We start from the raw sequence: 8,597 nt of genomic DNA, 5'->3' as shown, positions 1-8,597 counted from the left end.
CTCCCACAACTCATCTGGTCTTCGCTCATTAGTGTTCAAGGCCTCAAACCTGTTCCTGAGATGATTCTGAAATTCAGGTGGTATGAAATTAAAGTCATATTTTGGCTTCTGTGGATTCGGTTTAATTTTCCTCAGCTTCAGCCTGAACTTGCAGAGGAACAGACACAAGAGCTTAAAAAATCATCACAAAACAAGAGGGCACAGCCAACACAGTACTGGAAATAACAGAAAAGCATGAAAATGCAATCTAGAGTAGTAAGACCAAAATGACAGAAGTGTCCAACATGCTGGTAGGACAAAAAAGGAGAACTGATGACAGGGAACAGAGGGTCAGTAAGCAGGAAGACAAGAGCCGCTCTAGAAAGAAAGTGAGATATGTGATGTAAAGAAAATGAAAACATTCGAATCATGTGTGGTGACATCAAACGGAATGACATACATATGACTGGAATTCAAGAACAGAGAGGAGTGACAGGGAAATCACTGAGAAGAGTGTGAACAAAGTACTAGAAAAAAAATCTTCCCAGGTATTTTGAAGAACAGGGAAATCCACATTTAAGAAGCACAAAAAACACCAAATAGACAAGACCCAAAAAGAAGAACATCAAGGCACACCAAGGTTAAATCCTCCAAATTAAAAGATAAGGATAGAATTCTAACAGCAGCACAAGAAAAAGAGAGTTATTCTCAAAAGGGAAACAATTAGAGTAAGTTCTGATTTCTCAGCAGAAACCATGCAAGCTAGAAGACAATGGGATGCCATATACAGAAAGATGAAAGATAACAATTCCCAGCCAAGGATCCTATACCCAGCAAAGCTCTCCATCATATATGAAGGGGAAATTAGGTTCTTTGCAGAAAAGAAGGCACTTAAGGAATTTGTGAAAACAAGACCAAAACCACAAGACATAAGTCCTGCACACAGACATGCCAAAGGAAAGTTCAGGTTACTACAACTTGAAACAACAGAAAAAAGAAGCATGGCAAAATGGCAAAAATAAAACCTGGTCTGACAATAATCACATTTAATGTGAATGAACTAAATGCACCAAATAAGAGGAAAAGCGTAGCAGAATGGGTTAAAAAAAACCAAACAAACAAAAAACAAACAAACAAACAAAAAACCACAAAGCCCATCAATATGTTGCCTGCAAGGGAGAAGAGAAAGACAGTGTGGAAAAAAACATACTAATCAAATGGCTTCAAAAAAGCAGGAGCGGCAATACTAATCTCTGATAAAATAGATTTCAGAATGAAAACCACCATCAAAGAGAAGGAAGGACATTAGTGATTAAAGGTACAATAGATCAAGAAGACATAACCTTGGTCAACATTTATGCATCAAATGATAGACTTGCAAAATTCATAAAACAACTGTTAACAGATTGAAGAGAGAAATAGAAAGCACCACAATAGTAGTAGGAGATTTCAACACACCACTATTACTAAAGGATAGGTCAACTCAAAAGAAACTCAACAAAGATGCATAATATCTAAACTATACAATCAGCCAACTTGACCTCGTGGATGAATTCAGAGTACTGCATCCAACTAAAACTCAATTCACTTTCTTCTCAAGTGCACATGGTACATTCTCCAGAATCAAGTATATATTAGGACGCCAAGCAAGCCTTAACAAACTAAAATACATTGAAATAATACAAAGTATATTCTCAGACTAAAATGCCATAAAACTAGCAATTAACCACAGGAGAATAAAGCTTAGAAAATCACCCATGTGGAAACGAAATAGTTCTCTGCTAGAACATGATTGAGTTATAAAAGAAATAAAGAATGAAATGCAAAACTTCCTTGAAACAAATGAAAAGGAAAATACAACTTACCAAAACTCTGGGACAGGGTAAGGCAATTTTCAGGGGGCAGTTCATAGCAATAAGTGGTTGCTGTTCTTGTTGTTATGTGCTCTTGAGTTGCCTGTGACTCATAGCGACCCTATGTACAATAGCCCTAAACCCTGCTCTAGCCCTTGCCAATCTTATTGTCTCTGGCATGCTTATTCCCATTACCCCAGTGACTGAATCAATCCATCTCATTGAGGGTCTTCCTTTCCTGTGCTGTCCCTCCATCCTCCCAAGCACAATGTCCCTTTCCAATGGCAGATCGTGCCTTGCAACATGTCCAAAGTATGTCAGACGAAGCTTCAGAATCCTCACCTCCAAGGAGCAGCCTGGCTTCACCCTCTCCAGGATGAACTTCTTTGTTCTCCTAGCAGTCCATGGTGTATTCAGTACTCTTCTCCAGTACCACAGCTCAAAGGCATCAACTCTCCTTCTATCATCCATAGTCATTGTCTAGCTTTCTGATGCATACCAAGTAATTGCGAAGACTATGGCCTGTATCAGGTCCACCTTAGTCTCCAGATCGACATTGTTGCTCTTCAGTACTTTGGAAAGGTCTCTGACAGCAAACTTTCCCAATGCAATTCATCTTTTAATTTCCTTGATGCTGGTATCAAGAGTGTTGACTGTAGAGCCAGACAAATTGAAGCTGTCAACAATCTCAGTCTCTTCATCATCCATCATGATGCTGCTAATAGGTACACACATAAAAAAGGAAGAAAGAAGAAGAATCAATGATCTAACTCAACACCTTCAGCAAATGGAAAAACAACAACAATCTAACGCACCAGCCTGTAGAAGAAAATATAAGGTCAAGAGCTGAAATCAATTAAATAGAAAACAGGAAAACAGCTGAAACAATCAATGAGACCAGGAACTGGTTTTTCAAAGGTACAATAAAATTGAAAAATTACTACCGAACTTAACAAAAGGGGGGGGGAAGTGAAGACATAGATAACTCGATTAAGAAATGCCAGAGATGACATCACAACAGAACCAGAGAAAATGAAATCAGTAATATCAGAATACTATGAAAAACTATATTATGACAATTAAAACGCCTAGAGGAAAAGAACAAATTCCTTTAAATGCATCCTCTACCCGGATTGACAAGGACAAACATAGAACATTTGAACAGATGCATCACAAAAGAAGAAATTGAAAAGGTCATAAAAAGACTTCCCCATAAGAAAATCCCTGGACTAGATGGCTTCATAGCTAAATTCTACCAAACATTTAGAGGGGATTTAGTTCCGATTCTACTTAAATTATTTCAAAAATTGAAAAAGAAGGAACACTCCCAGAATCATTCTATGATGCAAGTATAACCCTAATACCAAAAGCAGGCAGAGATATTACCAAGAAAGAAAACTACAGACCAATATCTCTCATTAATATAGATGCAAAAATCCTTGACAAAATCCTAACCAATAGAATCCAAAAGCACATAAAAAAAATAATCCACCATGACCAAGTAGGATTCATAACAGGTATCCAAAGAGGTTCAAGAAAAGAAAAACAATTCACTGTATTAACAAAGTAAGTAATAAAAACCATATTATTTTAGCACTTGATGCAGGAAAGGCATTTGACAAAATACAACACTGTTTCCTGATAAAGACACTCAGCAAAATTGGAATAGAAAGAAATTTCCTCAACATAGTGAAAAGTATATATGCAAAACCAAGAGCCAACATCATAGTCAATGGAGAAAGACTAAAAACATTTTCCTTGCAAACAGAGACCAGACAATTGCCCACTGTCACAACTTCTATTCAGTGTTTCACTGGAAGTGCTTGCTAGGGCAATATGACAACAGAAGGAAATAAAAGGCATCTAGATTGGCAAAGAAATGGTTAAACTATTGCTATAGGCAGATGATATGATAGTGTACACAGAAAACTCTAAGGACCCAACAAAAAACTGTTAGAGTTAGTAGGCCAATTTAGTAGAGTGGCAAGATACACAATCAATATCCAAAAATCAGTAGGATTCCTCTACAGTAACAAAGAGAACTCAAAGAAGAAAATCAAGAAAGCAATACATTTACAATAGCCAACCACAAATTGAGATACTTGAGAATGAACCTAACTAGAGATACAAAAGCCTTATACAAAGAAAATTACAGAGCATTTCTGCAAGACACATTAAAAGACCTAAAGAAATAGGAAAATGTGCCCTGTTCATGGACAGGAAGACTCAATAGAGTGAAAATGACAATCTTACAAAAAACAATCTACATATTCAACACAATCCCAGTACAGATACCAAATTTCAAGGAGACTGAAAGGGAAATTGTCAAATTTATTTGGAGAGGCAAGAGACTCTGAATAAGCAAAGCACTTCTGAGAAACAAAAATGAGGTGGGAGGCCTGACTTCAAAACCTACTACACAGACAACATTTCTGTTTCTCTTCCCTCACTCCTCCCTCCCCTCCCTCCACCTCCTCTGCTCCTTTTCCCCTTCATGAAGCCCTTTGGTGTGCACACACCCTTTGTGAGGAGGCCAGAGCCCAGATTTGGGAAACACTCTCTCCAGCCCCGGTAGATCATGTACCAGCCCTGCATGTCTCAGTCGCTGCCTTCAAGCCTACCAAGCTTTACCCCAGGACCAGCTTTCTCCACGGCCTCTACCATTCCCACCACTTTGGCCTCACTCCACAAGAACTAGTTCTGTGGGGAGCTCTGGTGGCCTAGTGGCAAGAAGCTGCGCTGCAATCCCAGAGATACGCGGTTCGAATCCACCAGATGCTCTGCCGGAGAAGAAGGGGCCATCTCCTCCTGTACCAGTCAGATCCGATTTGACGGTACACACACACACACACACACACACACACACACAAAATTTAAAAAAAAGAACTAGTTCTGCATCTTGCCCTCTCTTCTGATCTCTCCCACCTTCATGTTCTTCTACTTGGCCCCATCCCCAGACTCACCTACTACCTCTCCCTCAGGTCCAGGCCCTCAGCTCACCATGGTTGGTTCTCCCACCAGGAAATGGGAGGAGGGACTGGGACCTGAATTGCACAGGGGGCTGCCTAGATGGGCTTAGAAGGTTCTTTGAAAGACCGCCTTGGCCCTGTCCTGGGCCTTTGATACCCTTCCAAGCCCCTGAGACCACCCATTCTTCCCCTGTCACTCCATCAGGGGACCCCAGTATGGAGGAGCACATGGCTGTCATGTATGAGAGACTGAGACAAGAGCTTCTCAACATCTTCCTTCACTCCCACAACTATACACTCTACTCATCGGATGTGGAATACATTAATGAAGTCCTGAACATATGTACCAAGGGTTGAGCATGGTACATTATGTCACTGACCCTCTGCCATTTCCTTGCCTAGAACTATTTTGCACAGCTTTGGTTAGATATTCTACATGTGATCCGCCACCCTGAAAACTGGACCTTGCTAGCCCTTTGACAACTCACAGGGCTGCCCATCCACATGCTATTTCTGCATTTCTACAGACATGACAATGATGAGCTTTACTGTACCTATGATGCTTAGTCTACCTTCTACCTGAATTCCAGTGGTCTCATTTGTCGCCATGATTTGGATTACCTGACACCTTCACACTCACCCTCTATGCCTTTGAAGAAGCTGCTAGGGGAAGCTTTGGTAGCCCTGGGGCTGTCAGTACCGAAACCTAACTTACTCCTGTATCCCGAGGCCTGAAGGGGAACTAAGGTGGAGGCAGCCAAGAATCTGAGTCTGTTTCCTCCTCTCATCTGTCTCCTTTCCTTCCCTCCCATGCTGTAAAGCTGCTGTGTAATTTAACTTGTAAATAGTAAAGCTAAAGTGAATATGTGTTTTTTAAAAAACCAAACAACAAAAAACAATTACATCAGCAGAAAACTGCCAGAAGTCCAGGCTGGGTTTAGGAGGGGTCGTGGTACTAGGGATATTATAGCTGATGTTAGATGGATCTTAGCTGAAGGCAGGGAATACCAGAAGAATGTCTATCTGTGTTTCATTGATTATGCAATGGTGTTTGACTGTGTGGATCATAACAAACTGTGGCTGACACTGAGAAGAATGGGAATCCCAGAACACTTGATCATTCTAATTCAAAACCTATACTTGGACCAAGAGGCAGTAGTCAAAACAGAGCAAAGGAACACTGCATGGTTCAAAATTGGGAAGGGCATATGCCAGAGATGTGTCCTGTCTCCATACCTTTTCAACCTGGATGCAGAACAGATTATCCGGGAGGCTGGGCTCTATGAGGAGAAATGTGGTGTCAGGATTGGTGGAAGATCTATCAACAATCTGTGTTATGCAGATGACACAGCCCTGCTTGCTGAAACTGAGGAGGACTTGACGTACTTGCTGCAGAGGGTCGAGGACTGCAGCCTCCAATATGGATTGAGGCTCAATGTCAAGAAGACAAAGATTCTCACCACTGGATCAATTGGCAGCATCAGGATGGATGGTGAAGAGATTGAGATTGTTTACAGCTTTAGTTTGCTTGACCCCACAGTCAACACTCTCGGCACCAGTAGCCAGGAAATGAAAAGATATATTGCCATGGGAAAGTCTGCTGTTAGGGACTTCTCTCCAGGGTACTGAAGAGCAATGGTGTCATTCTGAAGACTAAGGTACGTCTGACACAGGCTATGGTCTTTGCAATCACTTGTTATGCATCAGAGAGTTAGACAATGACTAAGGAGGATAGAAGGAGAACTGATGCCTTTGAGCTATGGTGCTGGAGAAGAGTATTGAATGATCCTTGGACTGCCAAGAAAGCAAACATATTCATCCTGAAGAGGGTTAAACCAGACTACTCCTTGGAGGCAAGGATTCTGAGGTTTCATCTGACATACTTTGGACATGTTGTAAGGAGGGACCGGTCCTTGGAGAAGGACATCATTCTTGGGAGGGTGGAGGGACAGTGCAGGAGGGGAACACCCTCTATGAGGTGGATTGATTCAGTGACTGGGGTAATCGAGATGGGTGTGTCAGAGGCAGTGAGATTGGCCCAGGATAGAGCAGAGTTTAGGGCTGTTGTACATAGGGTCGCTATGAGTCGCAAGCTACTTGACGGCACATAACAACAACACACAGCAGTAGTAGCCAAAACAGCATGATACTGGTACAATGACAGGCACATAGACCAGTGGAACAGAATTGAGAACACAGAAACAGTCACAGCTCTCTATGGTCAACTTATATTCAACAAGGAAATCAAAGTATCAAATGGGGAAATTTTAACCTCTTTAAAAAAATGGTACTGGAAAAACTGGACTTCTACCTACAGAGGGCTGAAACAGGATCCACATCTCACACCACACACAATAATCAACTCAAGGTGGATCAGAGACCTGGGAGTAAAGCTCAAAATCATAAAGTTCATAAGAGAAAAACTGGGATCAAGCGTACAAACCCTAGTCTGAGGTGTAAAGAGACTGCCAAATACAGCTGGAAATGCACAGCTTTGATGAATGGGAGCTTCCAACTATTAAATCATGAAAAACTTTTTCCAACAGGGTGAAAAGAAAGCCTACCAACTAGGAACAATCATTTGGTAATACCAAAGACAAGCGTCTCATAACATAAGTTTACAGAATACTCCTTGGCCTCCACAAGAAAAAGACTGATAATCTAATTAGAAAATGGGTAAAAGACATGGAAAGAATTTTCAGAGGAAGATATTAGAATGACCGACAGACATATGAGGAAATGCTCCAAATCACTGGCAATAAGAGAGATGCCAATCAGAATCACAATGAGACACCATCTCACTCCACTAACAATGGCAAAGCTTAACAGACAGCAGATAGTACATGTTGGAGAGGCTGTGGTGAGATAGGATACATTGTTGGTAGGGTTGTACAATGGTACAACCAACTCTGGAAGGTTCCTCAAAAAGCAGAAGGGGAAAAAAATCCCATAAGACCCAGCTATTCCATTGCTTGGCTTGTATCCTAAGAAAATAAGAACTGGGGCACAAACAGAGACTTGTACACCAATGTTCACAGCAACTTAATTCACCATTGCAAGAACATGGAAACAGCCTAAATGTTCAACCACATCAAATGGATTGAGAAATTATGGTACATTTACACAATACATGTTCCAGCATGAGGAACAATGATTTTGTAAATTATTACCTAACTTGGGAGGGACTGGAGAGCATTATGCTGTGTGAACTCAGTCCCACAAGGACAAATATTGTATAAAACCATTATTGTAGAATCAGTATGAGGATCCAAGGGTAGGGGGGAGCAGAGAGATGATGATAGTGGGGGAGGATATTAATTGTGGAGTTGTATAATTTGATGGGGGTGAGGGAAAATGGAAGAATCTGGTCTGGAAAACAGTGTATTCAAACTTTGCAAATAAACTAGTATAGTAATAATTTTAAAAACACCCAAAAAACTTTCATCGATGAAAACACTCTCTTGCATGATTTTATTCATATCTGCAATGGATAAGTATATAATACAGAATCTTTTCATGGCTAGGAAACACAAACTATTCTTCAAAATGCACATGCCTGATTTTGCACAAATGAGTCTTTGATAACCTTCTTCCCACCTCTAGTCTGCCCCATCATAGAAGCCATGTGTGAAAAGGTAGAGGTTTGGATCACCACTCATCTGTCATTTTGCCATACTCAGATGGCTTGCATGTACTGTATGCTAAAGTTATGCTGCCAGTATCTGGAATGTGAGTAGGATCATGCATAGTGGATGAGTTTCAGTTGAGCTTCCAAATTAAGAGAGAGTAGGAGGAA

At 40.9% G+C, this 8,597-nt stretch overlaps 1 pseudogene; it reads left to right on the top strand.

Annotated features, from left to right (window-relative positions):
• LOC102870539 overlaps window positions 1-5,536 on the top strand; it is a 69,516-nt pseudogene extending 63,980 nt beyond the window's left edge.
• Window positions 5,537-8,597: the final 3,061 nt, after the last annotated feature.

The sequence above is a fragment of the Elephantulus edwardii genome, unplaced genomic scaffold (genome assembly GCF_000299155.1).
Source record: "Elephantulus edwardii isolate Elephantulus edwardi_28Jun2011 unplaced genomic scaffold, EleEdw1.0 scaffold00420, whole genome shotgun sequence".
In the NCBI taxonomy this organism is placed as follows: Eukaryota; Metazoa; Chordata; class Mammalia; order Macroscelidea; family Macroscelididae; genus Elephantulus; species Elephantulus edwardii.
This window is presented reverse-complemented; position numbering and strand designations above follow the sequence as displayed.